This window comes from Acomys minous (genome assembly GCF_964271855.1).
Source record: "Acomys minous genome assembly, chromosome: 2".
Taxonomy (NCBI): Eukaryota; Metazoa; Chordata; class Mammalia; order Rodentia; family Muridae; genus Acomys; species Acomys minous.
The window spans coordinates 108616216-108634342 of NC_140484.1; the positions used below are offsets into that span (position 1 = coordinate 108616216).

The 18127-nt window shown below is 42.2% G+C and overlaps 1 long non-coding RNA gene across 1 annotated transcript; it reads right to left on the reverse strand.

Annotated features, from left to right (window-relative positions):
* Window positions 1–582: 582 nt before the first annotated feature.
* On the reverse strand, window positions 583–1718 carry LOC311580401. Its single transcript, XR_014773452.1, has 3 exons — window positions 1643–1718; window positions 915–948; window positions 583–624 (listed from the first exon to the last, which is right to left on the reverse strand). It is a non-coding gene; the product is annotated as an uncharacterized lncRNA (long non-coding RNA).
* Between the last annotated feature and the right edge of the window lie 16409 nt (window positions 1719–18127).

Sequence of the window (18127 nt, forward strand, 5' to 3'; positions counted from 1 at the left end):
GTTTCAAAGAACCCTTACTTTTTCTTTTTAATACTCAATTTAACTCCATAGAACCTAATCAAGCTCTGGTAATTTTGTTTTCTGTGTAATAGCCTCATATTTATGATGGGGGGCATCCCAATTTCTCTCAGACATGCTTGATTTACTTCCTAAATTCTCTGAAGCAACAGATGTCTTCAGTGATTTTCTACACATTTATTCACTCAATGCTGTAATCCTGGTTCCACTTATGGATTAGTTCTAGGGTCAGAAAAATGATCCAAAGGATGTTGGGAGCAGTAAACCCTAGGGTAGCAAATGAATAGAATAAAAGCTATATTGTCTGAGTGGATTAGGGGGAAAATTGAATTTATTTAAATATATATTTAACATATATTTACAAAGATTATACCATATTAAAAGTAGGAAGAAAAAATAAACAATGGTGACTCAAAAAAAATAGAATAAACTGAGGTATGACATAGCATCTGCAAAGGGAATTATAGAAAAAAAACTATATTTGAAGAAATCACAGCCAAATCTAAAGATATATGTTCAACCACATGCTCAAGGTGCTCAACAAACTCCAAGTAAGATAAATACCTTGACACTTTAAAGTGTTGAAGTCAAAGCCAATGATACAACCTTAAGAACAGTAGGATAAAAATAATCACACACAAATGAATTCCAATAAAATTAATGCCTAGCATTCACTAAGAAGTAGAGACTTCAGAAAGCAGAGGGACTGCATACCCAAAGAGCTAAAGAAGGTGAGAGTTCCCCACCAATATAATTTCCAAGAACATAATACTACTAAAATTAAGTTTAGATAAAGATAGTCTTTAAGTAGTTAAAACCGGGGGAAATTCACAAATAACTCATCGATCCTACATGAAATAACTAAAAAGAAAAAAATCATTCTAGTACAAACAAACCTGGTATGAGCAGTCTGTATGAAGAAAATGAAATCTACATGAGGAAAAAAACAGTACATTAACTACACTATCTACTTGATAACTGTTAAATATGCCACAGTTTTCTTTTATCTTATCTGATGTAATTAATAATTATGTTTGACAATATCCGTGATTGTACTTTCGACCTCATATATAACTAATACATTAACAAAAGTACAAGTTTGTTTGGACATCTATATGCATGCGCACACACATATACTGTGGAGTCCAGAGGACAAGCTCAGTTGGGGCTCTGCCCTTCAGCATTGCTGACACCTGGTCTCTCTGTTGTTACACTGCTTCGCAGCATGTCAGCCAAGCCATGGGCTTGATGGGTTCTCCTGAATCTGCCGCCCACTTCTCTACCAGCACCCTGGATTACAGGCACACCACTGCACAGGCCTCTTAAGGCTTCTAGGGATCCAATTTTTTTTTCATGGCAGGCCCTTAGAGACTGAGCCAGCTTCTCAGCCTTCTACTTTTTATTTTTCCAAGCTGTCTTTAAATTGTTATTTTCCAGAATGAAAAGTTGAGACAAACATAGATTTTGAAAAGTTAGAAAATACATTTCCATAATAACTCAAATTATAAATCACAAAGGGAATTAGAAAAACGCTTGGAAGAATGATTTGTCTCATTCAGGCAGCTAACGGCCCAGAACACTGGCTGGTCTGTGGGAGACGTCAAGAAAACCTGTGAAGACTGACCACGTGGGAGAAGGCAGAGTTTGGATCTAAGTCCCTTGATTGGGTCTAGGAGAGGCTGGTATTCCCATGGAACCTGGAAGAATAAAAACAGGACTGAAAAATGGGACCTGTCACATTGCACAGAAGTTGTTTCCCTGTCCCTAGTACCAAGAGGGAAAGAACCAAGGCTGGGCCCCAAGGCTTACAGCTGCCCTTCTAGACTGTCAGGAGTAGGCTTAGAGGCAGGAGGGCTCGGGTGGTGGCGAGCAGCAGCTCAGAGGGGCCTACATCCCCGCCCAGGGGTTTCTATGACTTTTTCCAGATGTGTGTGTTACCTGCAGCCTGATGTATATGTTGTTTGCCCAATAATTACATGACAAATATGTATTTAAACTCTGTGAGATTAGAGTGAATCCAATATTTAAAGGAAAATCTATCACTTGGACAGGCTGTATTAAAATAAAGCAAAATAAATGATTTAGACAAAGCAGATAAAAATCAGAAAAAAAATAAATGTAAATAGTATACAAAAGGAAATGAGAGAAAAAATTAAGTAAAATACAATATAGAGGATTGCCAATAATAGAATTACTTTGGGGAGAAATAATATAAATAAAACAATGACATAGAGCAAAGTATGTAAAGGTGACAAATAAAACTGGAGGAGCTGGGTGTGGGATGAGGCTCAATGCTACAGACTATGCTTACGTGTGAAGGGACCTGGCTCTGCATGTAACATAAAAAAAGATACAGAAATAAAAATAAAATAGGTAAAAATATTCATAGATGTATAGAAATTATTAACATGAGAACATTTTTTTTAAAACTCCGTAGTGATAAGGTTCACTTGACTACTGCTATAAACAGAAAGTTCCCTTGAGAACTAACTTTTATCAAAATCACTTCATTAGCTCCTTTCCGATTGCTACTATGATAAACTACCATGACTAAGGCGGGTTATGCAAGGAGGTGTTTATGTGGGGCTCACAGTTTCGGAGGACTAAAGCCCATGAGGGTGAAATGGAGGCAGCAGGCAATAGACATGATAGCTGGAGATGGAAGCTGAGAGCTGAGGGATCCATAGCGCCCCACAAACAGGAATCAGAGGAAGCAAAGCTGGAATGAAATCTCCACCTCCAGCAAGGCCATGCCTCCTCAAACAATTGCGAGCAACTAGGGCCAAGTATTCATATGCACAAACCCATGGCAGTAGGATGGGGTAGGGGGTGGGGGTGGGGAGGGGACGGGGAATCACCTTACAATTAAAAAATATATTTAAAAGAAGAATGTCATTATAGCTATTAAGTAAGTGTTACTATCTGTTGTAGATTTTCTGTAATAGACCAAGAGCAAGACTTTTGAGAATTCATTAGAAAGAAAAGAGTTTTCAAAGAATTCTGCTAAATACCCGAGATAAATTGTATAAACACTGTATGAAATCCTTCAGGAAAAGTTAAAACAGAAAAAGATGGCTTAACCTCAGGTGCAGAAATAGTATTTGTTCACATCCAAAACCACTAAAGACAATTCTTTGAACAAACAGGGATAGAAGAGGCTGGTGATAATTTCACAGCAAATGCAACTGAGCCAGGAACAAACTCCTTTCCCTTCATATGAAAGCAGTGGTTGAGAGCACTCCTTGTGCCCCACAGAACCCTGGGAACTCTAGATGATGCAATAGGACAAGAAACAGGAAAGCAGCCAGACGGAAACACAGAAAGCAGAGGTGTGGTTAGGAAAACAGCTATGATCGCTTAAGTAGGAAAGCCCCCACTGAAAAGATGGAAGTCCAAAGCATTAAAATTCTCCAGGCAGGCTGCATGATATGAAATCAGTTGCGTTTATATAGCAAAGAATAATTGACAGGTATTCTCCATGGTCAAAACGAGTGAGTTCAAGCCAAATTAAAGTATAAAGGGACATTTATTGGGATCAGCTCTCCACTGGATTCACCAATGAAGCAGCCAAGCAGAGGGAGATGGAGAGAAAGTGGGGAGTTAAAATGGGAGCACACACACACACAGAGACAGAGAGAGAGAGAGAGAGAGAGAGAGAGAGAGAGAGAGAGAGAGAGAGACAGATAGACAGACAGACAGACAGACAGACAGACAGACAGACAGACAGAGACAAACAGAGACAGAGAAGAGAGGAAACGCAGGAGGGGGAACCAAAATGTCTGGGTTATACAGTAAAAATCCTCTAGGAGAGAGGAGGCCCTGGCCCTGGGCTGGGAAGTTCAAGAAGGGACTGAGAGATGCTAAGAGAACCCAGAAGCCAGGTGCACTTTGGTTAAACAGGCGCCTCAGCTGCTTGTCATGGGTCTAAACCCAACAGTAATCATCAAATTGAATTTTAAGTAAAGCAGTGAGTGTCAGGGTGACACAAAACAAGGAAATGAAGAATCAGTCTTATGTGCAAAGCCTTCTGAGGAAAATTGCAAATGTTATTTAAATGACAACTACAATACATATAAACAGACAGAGATGCTCAGTTTATGGTAGTAAGCCTCATTGCCATAGAGATGTCAGTTCCCTGCTATCGAATTTAATGTAATCCTAATTTATATGCTGCTTTTCTTCGTGTGTCTTGATAATTTTCAAATATTTATCAGCAAGTAGAGAGGCAGGATTAGCATAATATGCGTAGATATGTGGGGGTGTATACAATATATATGTATCTCCACAGAAGGTAGAGAAATTTTATTATCATAATCAAGACTTCTCATCAAAGAATAAATATACAGAAATGTATTCTTTATGCAGAAATACAGAAATTGTATTTGTGTGTGCAAAAACTGATGTATAGCATATAGAATTAGAGTCAATAAAATAGATTTTGAAAATAATGCTAAGACAATTGAAAAGTTTATGAAAAATAAAATTGAGCTCCTACTTGATACCATAGAAAATTATGGATATAGTCTGAATTCTAGTACTTAATACATATTGGCTTATTTTATACTCAAGACTACACAATTACAAGAGTTGCTTTTAAAAATTGAACTTAGGGTACAGACAATAAAGCCCAAGTCCAAAGGTAAGTGGCTTGTTCAAGGTGGAATTTATACAGAGGGGAAATTCAACAAGAAAACAGTAAGATCTGCAAGTAGTAGGGTGCATGCTTTTGCTCTCAGCCCCAAACTCTTTTCCTCCCGGCCCAAATTCCCAGAATAATGACTCATGAGACTGTGTGTGTGTGTGTGTGTGTGTGTGTGTGTGTGTGTGTGTGTGTGTATGTGTGTGTGTGTGTGTGTACACACCTAGGCCATATAGCTAGGCTCCTCTCTGACTAGCTCAGAACTTAAAATAACCTGTTTATAGTAATCTGCATTCTGCCACATAGCTGGTTACCTTTACTCAGGTACTATACATCTGTCCTCTTCACATTTTCCAGGGCAAATCTCCACACCTGGCTCTATCCCAGAATCCTTTCTGCCTGCTGGGTGCCCCACCATCTATTCTACCTATAGGTCTTTTAATTAACAAGCAATGCTTCCATACAATACACAAGATATTCTCTCTATATCTGAGACTCAAACTTCAGATGATCTGCCTTTCTTAAACACTTACCTACACAACTTATTAATTCTACAATTTAAGAAATACCACCTGGGAAACTTTTATTAGTTAACATGACCTAAACATCTCTTTGTTAATTCTAGATAGATTAAAGACTAAATGAAAATATATATAGCTTTAAGGAAAAGATATATGAAAATATTCTTCTTGATATTGAGATAGTAGAGAAATTTTGAAAAGACTGAAAGAGCACACCCTATCAAGAAAAACATAAATTCACTAGAAATATGCTTCATTTTATTTTAAACACTTGAGAGACATACAAATTGAAGTAATGGAACTGGAAGATGATAAATGAAAATTTATAACCAAGAAGTAATTGGTATTCAGAATTTTTACTGAAATAATAATGAAAAGCTTTTTAAAATCACATATCATAAGCAAAGGATTTAACAAATTTCCTGCACAACCATTTTACATAAAGGAACCAAGAGTTGTCAAAGCATCCAGACTCCATATGTTCCAACTCATTCAAAGTCAGGAAAATGCAAAATAAAACCAAAATTAGATTCTATATCTTACATATTTGATGGACAAAAATTGGAAAAAAATCTGTAATACCAGCTGCTGACAGGGACAAAAAATATCCAAAGTTTCTATAAGCTGGTACTCAGGAGGTAGGCATGGCCAACCAGTTTAGATGCAGCATTCCTTACTCAAGGGAAAAAATATACATATCTATGTACACAGACTTCTACCCTTAACCCACATACATGAATGTTCTTTTATGGTTTTTAAGACAGGGTTTCTCGGTGTAGCCTTGAAAGTCCTGGAACTCTTTCTGTAAACCAGGCTGGCCTCAGACTCAAAGATCCACCTGCCTCTGCTGGGATTAAAGGCATGCACCACCACTGCCTGGCTCATGCACGAATATTCTTCATAGGTACGTACAAAAAATTAAGCCGTGTAACTATTTTTCAACAATGGGACAGACATATAAATTTAGATATATCTGTTCAATTAAATATATGTTATATAGCAGGGAAAATAAATGAGATAGGCCTACACACCAAATAAGCAGATCCTAGAAAACCAAATAGAACATACTCTGTGATTGTATATGAGAGACGGGAAATATTAAAAATGCATTCAGTGCTGGGGGGGGGCACATACACAACAAAACTATACAGCCATGCAAGAAGTAGTGAGAGAGAGAGAGAGAGAGAGAGAGAGAGAGAGAGAGAGAGAGAGAGAGAGAAGAGAGAGAGAGAGAGAGGGAGGGAGGGAAGGAGGGAGGGAAGGAGGGAGGGAGGGAGGGAGAAACTAGCAGTGAAGTCTGCAGGAGGAGGAGGAGCACATATGGCAGGAGACTATGCATATGTCTGGGGGGAGGGTGATGACGGGAGGAGGGCTGGAACTCCCCAGTTTCTCAGATGGATCTTTCTTAAATTGTGGTTCCAGAAAGATCATCTTTATCATATATTTGTGTGCAGGTACGTGCGCATGCGCACGCACACACACACTAAAAATATAAAAATACATTGGAATTAGTAATATTAAAAATGTTTCTTTAAAGAGTTTGAAAAAAATAAAGTAAGTCTGGAATAGGCAATGAGACCATTTTTGGCTTCACCTGCCTTTGCCTGTGTCTGGGGATCACTGGGAACGTCTGTAGCTTGTTTCTTCCCTTCATACTGTTTACTTTTTACGGAGAAGTTGTTTTTGTTATGCTCCTAGCAATCACATATGACTTGATCATTTTTAAATGTATCAATCTCACTCCAGGGCAGATCTCATGCCCAGGAGTAGTTGGCCAACACGAAATGGACTCTATTTAGGGGAGGGGCAGCTTTTTGTTTTCTTGTGGTTTGGTTTTTTTGTTTGTTTGTTTGTTGAGTACTTTTTGTCTTTTCAAGTTCTTTTCATTTGTTTGATTTGATTTTGTTTTTGCTTTTTTGAGAGAATAAGAGAGGGAGACCATGAAGTTGAGTATGTAAAGTGGTAGGGAAGACAAAGGAGCAGTTGGAGGAGGGCAAATAATATGATCAAATATATCATATAAAAAGTTTCAAAAGCCAGTTATGGTGGCGCACACCTTTAATCCCAGCACTCGAGAGGCAGAGGCAGGTGGATTGCTGTGAGTTCGAGGCCAACCTGGTCTACAAAGCGAGTCCAGGACAGTCAAGGCTACACAGAGAAATGCTGCTGTTTCTAAAAACAAAACAAAACAAACAAAAAAAGAGTTTCAAATAAAATATTTTAATTAAAAAATAAAAAGAGTATTTTTCAATAAAAATAATTATATATGGTTATGATAGATTCCTGAATTTTAAAATTTAGGAAGTAAAACAAGCAGAATGTCCTTTGATGAGTGAATAGATAAAGAACAATGGCCCATCCACAAGCAACTTTATTAGTCAGTAAAAAGGGAAGTGTAATTTAAAGGTACTGATACACCTAGCAATGACGGGTAGGGTACAGAATGTGAAAAACCAGTCTCAAAGGGTTACAGGTTGGTTCCATTTCTATGACATTATCACAAGAACAAAGTTATCACAACACAGGGTAAGGGAGAAAAGATCAGTGTTCACCAAGGAAAACGGTGTGAACAAATGAGATTTCTGCATGCTGGTCACGGTCGGAGTGGTGGCTTCATAAATCAGTAATGTGCGTAAATCATACAGGTCTGTGCAACGCCTGTCTGAATGCATGCCAATTTTACTGTATAATTGAAAAGGAAGGGAGAGAGTGGAGGAAGAAAGAAAGGAGTGTTCTGTGCTGGCCAGGACTATCTCTGTATCTTTCTATGCAGGATCCTTAGTTGAATTGCAGAAGAGAAAATGAACAGCTATAGATGCTACAACTTATACTTTTAAAAAGTATAAGCGGAGTGTAGCAGGAGGAATAAGTGAACTAGCTCAGTAGGGGAAAGGACTTGCTGTGCAACCAAGAGGACCTAAGTTCAAATCTCTAGCACCCAAGTAAAAGCCGGGAATGATATAAGTGAGTATATACCATTTGAGTCTTTCTGCTTCTGGGTTAACTCACTCATTATGATCATTTCTAGCTCAATCCATTTATCCACAAATTTCAGGAATTCCTTGTTTTTAATAGCTGAATAGTATTCCATAGTGTATATGTACCACAGTTTCTTTATCCATTCATCTATTGAGGGACACTTAGGCTGTTTCCATGTTCTGGCTATTATGAATAAGGCTGCTATGAACATGGTTGAGCAAATTTTCTTGTTGTGTGCTGGAGCATCTTCTGGGTATATTCCAAGGAGTGGGATAGCTGGGTCTTGAGGAAGCCCTATTCCCATTTTTCTGAGATAGCACCAGATAGATTTCCAAAGTGGTTGTACTAGTTTGCATTCCCACCAGCAATGAAGGAGTGTTCCTCTCTCCCCACATCCTCGCCAGCATGTGGTGTCGCTTGAATTTTTGATCTTAGCCATTCTGATGGGTGTAAGATGGAATCTCAGAGTTGTTTTGATTTGCATTTCGCTGATGATTAAGGAGGTTGAGCATTTCTTTAAGTGTTTCTCAGCCATTTGATATTCCTCTGTTGAGAATTCTCTGTTTAGTTCCAAGCCCCATTTCTCAATTGGGTTATTTGGTTTGGTGGTGTTTAATTTCTTGAGTTCTTTATATATTTTGGATATTAGACTTTTGTCAGATGTAGGGTTGGTGAAGACCTTTTCCCAGTCTGTAGGCTGTCGCTTTGTTCTCTTGACAGTGTCTCCTGCCTTACAGAAGCTTCTCAGCCTCATGAGGTCCCATTTATTAATTGTTGACATTAATGCCTGGGCTGTTGGTGTTCTGTTCAGGAAGTTGTCTCCTGTGCCAATATGTTCCAGGCTCTTCCCCACTTTTTCTTCTAAGTGACTTAGTGTCTCTGGTTTTATGTTGAGGTCTTTAATCCACTTGGATTTGAGTTTTGTACAAGGTGACAAATATGGGACCAGTTGCATTTTTTTACACATAGACATCCAGTCCCACGAAAGCCTTCACTTACCAGGAAACTGAGGCAGAGGGGAGGACATTCTAGTGGGACTCTAGATGAGAGAAGCATGGGAGAATGGCAAAGTAGAAGGATCCAGAGGGTCCTAGAAGCCTACAAGTAGAACATTATGATAGGCAGATTTGGGCACAGGGGTCCCGCTCAAACTAAGGCACCAGCCAAGGACAATACAGGCGGTAAACCTTAAACCCCTGCCCAGATCTAACCAATGGACAGAACATTCTCCACAGTAGAGTGGAGAGTGGGATATTACTTTCTCACATACTCTGGTGCCTCACCTTTGACCATGTCCCCTGGAGGGGGAGACCTGGTGGCACTCAGAGGAAGGACAGCAGGTTACCAAGAAGAGACTTGATACCCTATGAACATATACAGGGGGAGGTAATCCCCCTCAGGAACAGTCATAGGGGAGGGGAATAAGGAAAATGGGAGGGAGGGAAGAATGGGAGGATACAAGGAATGGGATAACCATTGAGATGTAACAAGAATAAATTAATAAAGGAGAAAAAAATAAAAAATTTAAAAAAAAAAGCCGGGAATGACCATGTGTGTTTGTAAGCCCAGCATTGGGAACAGAGGAAGGAAGGTCCCGAGAGCTCACTGCCCAGCCAGCACAGCTGAAAGATGAGCTTCAAGATCAATGAGATATTCTGCCTCTAGGGACAGCTGGCATCCTCTCTCTGGCCTGTGCATGTGCACACACTAGCATACACACCCATACACATATGCATGCTCCACACACACGTAATATTTACACATACACAAAGTTGAGGAGGTATATACCTGTGTATTTTTATAATGAGTAAATGTCTCCAGAAAAATAGCCACACAAACAACAAAAACACCGGTACTGTTGAAGAGAGGTTGGTCTTTAGAGAACACAAGTGTAGGAGAGAATTTAAATCATGCAGTCTGTGTAGGTTTGATTTTGTACCTAATGAATATGCTAACTATTTAAAATAAAATATTTTTTTAAAATCCCATTTCTTGAATTGATTGGCCAAAGGCTATGCACCTTTTACACTCTGGTACCCAAGGCTAGATTGTCTGGGGATAAGTTCCTCGTGAACTGACAAGGACTTTACTCCGGGTTCATTTTTAATGTCCCTTGTTCCCTGTAACAGCCCTACAACTCACGGTTTGTCCTCAGTTTTTTAAATGCCCCCAACAACCTCTAACCCTTGACCTCTGTACCATCCTCCACCTAAGACCTTTTGAGGCAGTCCTGTCCCTACCATTCAGTAATATAACATATTAACACTAGGAAAACCAATAAGGAAATATGAATTGTTGTACATCTATAATTTGCTATAAACCTGAAGTTATTCCATCAAAATGTTTTCACAAAATATTCCAAGGACAGCTGTAGAGGCTACATTTTTTGCATGTAATTCTCCTGAGAGGCTTTCACTAAGTAATGACAACAGGGCCCCAAGGGACCTGTGCCTTGGAGTCAGGATGAAAAACATCTGCCCTGAGGATGGTTGTCTCCACTGACAAGCAGCACTCATGGAGGAAGAAGTCACCTACTCCCTTCACCAACTCTGAAAACTCCAGATTGCTGCAGAAGTTCCAGAGGTAAGGCACCAAGGGGAAAGCCCAACCTGAAGTCAGCCCTCTTTCTGCAGGGCACGGAGGAGCAAATTGCTCCCCCTGAGGCACAAGTCATTGGTCTTTCCTGTACCTGTGATACCAATCCATCTTAGACGAAAGGGGGGCAAATTACTGGTAGTTATCTTCTAAAGTGGGTTTATTACTCATTCTTAAAATCTTCACTTTTGACAGAGCCATCCATCCCCTTCGAGTACTAGAGAGAGAGTAAATAGCCTTTAAATACCTCTGCCTTATCTCAGAAAGTCGAATACAAATGAGACAATTTCCTCACTGCCTTTAAGGCTGCCCGCTTCCTCCTTGGGTAGGAATTAATTGCACACCTGCAGGGGTGCAATTTCCTGGAAGGAACCAGGGAATCATCCTCTGTTTCTAATCCCATGTCCTTTTTATGTTCCTTACGTCTCCAGGCTGCTGCTAGAAGCCAGACGGGCTTTGCACAGAGAAGTCTCAAGGTAGGGAGCTCGACAGAGAGTAGAAACCCGAGCGGTGCCACCCAAAGCTGTGGCCAGAGCATCCCTATTACCTGTGCCCATTACCTGAGAACGAATGGCCAGGTGATCACAGTGGGGCCTTGTCTTGATTCATGTTCCGCATCACAGGGACAGACAAAGAACTCAGCACAGACCAAGGTGACCAGAGCGATCACTCTGGGAACCAGGATGCTTTGCCACTGATTAGATGGAGTCCGGAGACACAAATTGGCACAGCGTATGTTCCCTCTGCCTTTGATTTCTGTCAAAGATTTCACACCAGTTAATTTCCTCATTCAGCTTTCAGGACTCTAACACAGAAGGTACAAAATAACTACTTCTCTGGTTGACCTCTGCTTCTAAACTTCAGCACCTATCTGTCTTGTCACCGACATCTTTTGGTGATCAGTACCAAACAGATTTCTCTGCAGGTAGCAACCTGGAGAGTGAGCAGAGCCTGACTCACTAATGGGCTGGCATCTCACTGGAATCACTCAGAGAGGTGTGTGACAAATGTAAGAGCTTTTGAAAGGGCATAAAACCTATCCTAGCTCTCCGAAGATTCAGACAAACACAGTTCATAATTATTATAGAAAAACATGTCTGTAATGAGCATAATACTTTTTTCCTTATCACTGTTTTCTAGGCAATAGTGTAGCAACCACTGGCCTTGCATTTGTGTGGGAGCCAATCCAGAGACAGTTTCACGTGTCTGAAAGGATATGTATGTATAGGTTAGTTACAGACATTTTACATAGGCACTTGAGCATCCTCAGTGTTGGGTATCCTGGAGGCTCCAGAAACCAACCCCTGAGGGTACCAAGCAATGAGTGTGTAGCATTCCATGAGCGACTAAGAGAAGAGAGAACACAGTGATGAGAGCTAAGTAATAATCATTTTAGAGAAATTCCAGAAGAGTTAATAAATCACATTTCTCTGGGAAACGCCACGGTGCCCATGAAGGTATTTAACATAAAACCCAAAGCAATGCTAAGACTCTAGGAGGAAAGGAGTCAGCATTCTTAGTCACAAGGTTCTGTTTAACTCAGGATCACAAGTCTTTAGTGGGACAGTGCTAAGAAAGTGGGGGTGATGGAATCCTAGGGGGGAAAAAAATAAAAGAGCAAGGGCTGGACATCAGAAGCAGAACCAAAGTCATAGGAGCTTGATCCCTGAGCCCACTGAGCTGCTTCCTCAGTGCTACTTCAGCTGAGCTTTGACATGTCCCCTTTAGAGATAGATTTGCACAGAAACATCTGTGCTTTTGTGTCCATTGTTTTAATTCACCATCCCAGGTAGAAATATCTAATTATGTAAGCCTGGGCTATTTGACCATGTTCCAGCTGCTGGGAGCCATCAACAACAGACTGACTTCTTGTTTGGGCCTCAGCAGGATGAAACAGGGCTCTAGCCCCCACCAAGACGGTTGATCAGGAATCCCTCAAAATGTGATGCGTTTGTCTGCTGGGTTAGCAAACAGATGGGCAGGCAGAGTGGTACCCACAAACACCTGCATCGCTGAGGAAGATGTGCAGACACGGGTGTGGAGGAGGACACAGCTAAAGCATTGAAGATGGAAGACGAGTATAAAATTATGCAACAGCTGAAGGAACTGGAAAGCTAACTCAAGTACTATGCTTGCTGTTTAGAAGGAAGGTGAAAGGTCAAAGTTGAAAGGGAGGATGTCATAATCTGGAGTCCACCCTGCTTCCCAAAGGGGTCTAGACCAAGGGTTGTGTGCATTTAGAGCATTTGCAAAAGCATTCAGAGAAGTCTACGGGGCAATGAAAAGGGTGACGCAGGGAAAACAGGAAATGAGATAAATAGTTACGATGAACCCATGCTGAGTGCTACTGTAGCTCAGTTCCACTTCTGCCAGCAAGCAGAGGCTAGAATGCTCCTTGGAATTCCCTCCCAGGAGCAGTAGAAGAGAGTGGGCCAATGAACCCAGCATCCTTCTGGCTAACATTGTCTTCTGGGCACTAATGCCCTTGTACTTGTGAACTCTAAGCCCCCTTTGCTGGAATTGCATGCTAAAGAAACATATGAAATAGAGCCTGGGAAATGTCCAGATACAGATGAAGATGTGTAACCCATGTCAAACATGTCTGTTGAGACCATGACCTCAAACCCTTGATCTCTTTGTAGCAGACTACAGTTGAACTCACCACACTACCAAAGACCATCTCTTAATATTATGGACCGCTCCTCTGTTCGGATAGTCAGTGTTCTTGATTCTATAGTGACACAGATAAACATATGGAAGACACATTGCCTAAGTTGATAATTAAGAGGATCCTGGGATAAGACTAATTTACTCTCCCTAATGCCAACAATGAGAAGTGACTCAGAAAAAGAGCAATCGTTGCTAAATTGAGCTGGTCCGCTGTTGGCCACTCTTTTCTGCTTGAATGTATCCAGTCACCATGACGGCCAAAAAGGGAACTGCAGAACTATGGCTTCTTGAGCTTTCTAATATAGCTGTGTGTGTGTGTGTGTGTGTGTGTGTGTGTGTGTGTGTGTGTGTGTGTGTGTGTATGTGTGTGTGTGTGTGTAGTCTTGATTAGATTCATTGAGGTGGGACGATCCATCTTCATTGTGGATGGGACCGTTCCCAGAGTTGTATAAAATGCACCAAGTGAGGCGAGCACCAGCTGGCATGCACTTGCTGCTGTCTGCTGCTTGACTGTGGATGCAGTGCAAGCAGCCCCCCAGCTCATGCCACCATGGTTTCTCTGCCCTCGTGGATTGTAATCTGAATCCGCTGGCTAAATAAGGCCTTCCCACTGAAGTTGCATTTGTTGCACTGTTTTACCACAGCCACGGAGAAAGTAGCTGAGACTCCTTCTGATCACCATGGGACCCCTGACACATTCCAGCTGAGACCACACCTTTGTGCCTTCACAAAAGCAAACGTAAGAAAAAAGTACAACAAGAGCTACACATTCCAGGTCCTAGGAAGGATGCTATGAGCTGAAACCCCCTTTGCGAATGAATCTCAGACAAAAGTTTTGCAAACTGCTCTGACAATGCAGGCCTACTGCACACTTCAGCCGTGTATTCCAGGAACAGAGACTGAGTGGAAAGACAGAGGAGTGTTGGCAGAGATGCAGTTAACATGGGTCCTGAAAGCTCAGAAGCAGAGAGCTTCAAGGTTAGTTGTGTGTCAGGTCCCACTGGACAATTAAAATCACCTGCTCCCTAGTTATCTCAGAAGTCCTTTACCTCCCATGAACACCCTTATTTTTAGTAAGATTTGCGTATCTCAACTCCTTTCCTTTTAATGGTGAATTCTTCTCCATGAGTCTGCAAGCTGATAGATATTTGCTGAACATCCAGCTTAGAGATGTCGTGTTTGGTGTGTGTGTGTGTGTGTGTGTGTGTGTGTGTGTGTGTGTGTGTGTGTGTGTGAGTGACAGCTACCTATGGCAGCTATGCATATGTACTTAGTCCTTTGAAAGCATTCGCTTTCTATAAGCCTTATTTTTCAAAGAAACTTGAGGGGAGATGCTATTAGATTTAAATGGTAAGGTGGAGATTAACCTGGGCACAGATTACACTGGGCCTCCTGAGTTAAAACACCTTTGTTGTATGTTCCCATAAGGGAGTAGGGCACGGGAACATGTCGAGGAAGGAAGGTGAGAAAGTCTGTGAAGAACAAACCGAACAAATCCCCATTTCCTCTGTTTTTCTCCCAAAGAGTGGGGAGCTCACGGGAGTGCATTCCACCTGCCCACAGTGAACCACCAGGGCTTCTTCACAGTATTAGGGATTCCGGAAGTGGCATACCCTCAGCGGCATACCCTCAGCGGCATACCCTCAGCGACTCCTCCTCCCTGGGAAGAGGCCCGTTCTGAATACTAAAGCCGCTGACTGGCAGCAAGCATTATTCACCCTAATCATCCTTTCTGTTGTTAATGGCCTGGAAATAGTTGCTTCTGACAAGAACATTTAACACCAGCACCTAAGGGGGAGTCAGGGGAGGGGAGAGAATACAGATCAGGAGAGATGAGCCTTGGGATCCACCTAGAGCTGACTTACCACAGCAGGATGCTGGCCTGGCAAAGCGGCCTAACACCCAGACAAGGAGGCTAGGAGTCTGAAGCCCTGGGAGAGCGAAGCCTCAGGGGCGCCAGGCAAGACTGTCTGTACTGATGCACTGTGGGATGTTACAGTGTGGACCATAAAGGACCTCAAATCCCTTTACTGAGGTAAAGGCTTAGTCACCTGCTCTGTGGTGCTGTTGGGAGGTGGTGAGGGCGCCCCTGAAGTGGATAATGAACCCTGCTCCTCCTGTTCCCCCTTGCTTCCCCTCTCTCCCCCTCCCCACCCCTGCTCTTCCCCCTTCCCTTCCCTTTTCCTTCCTCTCCTCTCTCCTCCCTACCCCTCTCCTTACCTTCCTCTTTATCTCCTCTATACCGCCCTCTTTTTCCCTCTTCCCACTCTTTCTATTCCCTCCCAACCCCTCACTTTCCTTCCTTCCACCGGCTCCTTCCCTCCCTCCCCAGTGCAGCACCATGAGGTGAGGGGCTTTGTTCTGCCAAATTCTCTCACCTTGGTAATCCTACCTCACCACAGAGCCATAGGCCCAAATGACCATGGCCTGAAACCTCTGACTTTGTGAGCCAAAAATAACCTTCATTCTTTTAAAGTTTATTCTGTCTGGTATTTTGTTCCAGTTACAGAAATACAACACAAGGTTAGCAGAGATACGTACAAGGATTGTGTGTGACACTGAGTGGAGACACCTGGTCTTTTTCTGAAGCTTTTCTTTCTCACTTCCTCTTTCTCTCTTGAGTTCCTGGAAAATGTTGTTGTTGTGTTTCTTTCTCATTCTGTTCCCTGTAGTCTTCAGCATCTTTTACTATCTGTGCAAAGAGGAAAGAGACTCATTTGCTGAGTGGTGCATCTCAAAACTGGTGTTTTGGGTCTTCAGTTTCTCCTTGTAGTGTTAGGATTTACAGATACTGCCCTTTTACAACGTTCATGAGAACTGAGTGGAGAAATTCGAGTAACATCCATGATAAATACTCAGAAGATGTTCGGTAATATAAAAAATTCATATCCTTGCCTGTTTCCCTTGCATGTGAGTTAGAAAGGGCACCTACATGAAAAGTGTGCAGCAAAGGCTATAGATGGTACTTGGAAGAGCAAGCTAGGGTATGCTTGGATGGAGAAAGCTGCTTTGTCATGTCTACATGTCCATTATGCACAGTTTGCGACTGTTATTTCTCTAAAATTGAGATAGGGAAGCATCATGACCAGAAAAGGAATTAACATGTAGCATAAAAAGTCCAAGCTTAAAAGGCAAAAGAGAAAGCCAGACCTGGTGGTGCAGACATAGAGTCCTACCTACCTTGGGGGCTGAGGCATGAGGATCACATGTTCAAGGCCAGCCTGGGCTACACAGAGTTCAAGCCCAGCCTGGGCAGCAAAGTGAGACCTTGTCTCAAAAGAAAAAAAGAGGGGTGAGCATATAGCCTAGTGACAGAGTGCTCGCCTAGCAAATGTGGGGTCCTACGTTTAATCCCACTCTGTAGAGTATTGGAATGGAATCATGGGCCTTTAAACCATTCTTTGCTAAGCCCCTTGCTGATGGCGCTCTTAAAACCTAGACTCTTAAGAAAACAACATTCTCGTTGGCTTCATGTACCATGCAGTCACTAATCAAGACGGGGTTCAGTTCCTTCAGGTCACACTGTGTTGAGGTCAGTGTCCTTATTCCTCACCAACCCCATGGCTCATTATCCAGAGCAGGTCGCAGGCCCGTCACTGCTGGCCTGTGTCCTGCTGGCCTTATCTCCATGCAAAAGAATCAATTCTACTCTAGATCCTTTTTGAAAACATCCTCGGGGCCTAGCCACATTCTCAGACACAATCACACTCTGCCCTGTACCTTTCTCACCAAACGCTTTGGAATACACCTCCTCACACGGCCTCAGTTCCTTCCCCTGCCACATGGACCCTAGGCAAAACTTGCCCTGCAGATAATGTTTTCTCCCACACAATGACACAATGCCAGTTGGGCGCTCCAAATGGGACAGTGCTACTTATCATCCCTTACTGTTGGCTCAGGAACTCACAGCAGATCAATGTGTAGCCTGCGGCACTGCCAGACCCACAGTATACAACCAGTGTCTTCTCCAGACCATGCCTGCCTTCAGTTAAACCTGTTGGGGACAGGCCATATGGCCAATGTTCAGCCATCTTATCAGAGCCTAGGTTCCTATTTCTCCAGCAGTCTGCCTTTTACAAGAAACCAGCTGACCCTGTGGTGGTTCGACAGTTAGACTAAAGATAAGATTTAGACGGAGCCACCCTGTTGTAGTTTAGCAGTTAGATTAGATGAAGATTGCAAAATATTCAGTGTGGCAGAACTTTGTGACCTGCTTGGAATTCTGAGCATCTTGATATAGCCTGCAGCTGGATTGCCATAGCAATATGCTTCCCTGCCTCTTGCCTTATAAAACCTTTTACCTGAAAAATAAAAGTTGAGAGCTTGATCAAAGACTTGCTCTCCTTCTTCGTGTCTTATGTTCTATCCCTATACAGGCGAATTCTCCTCCCAAGTGTTAGTTGAATCCCTGCAGGCTGGGTCATAAGCCAAGACAATGTGAGCTAGCTACTTAGTTGACTTAGAAGACTTCTCTACATAGCCCTGAAAACCAAAACTAGTGGAAGTTCAATAGTCTCCCTGGAGATAAAACCAAGGGAAACATAAATTACCTATAATTTATGTCCATCTTCTCAACCACCGTTCCTCACTCTTGGGTGCATGCAGGCAGAAGACTGGTCTCATCTCCCGGCACCAGCTCTTTATTTGCATCCCTGCTCTCTCACTTCACCTGTGGTACAGTCCTGCATCACTCATTTCTTGGCAA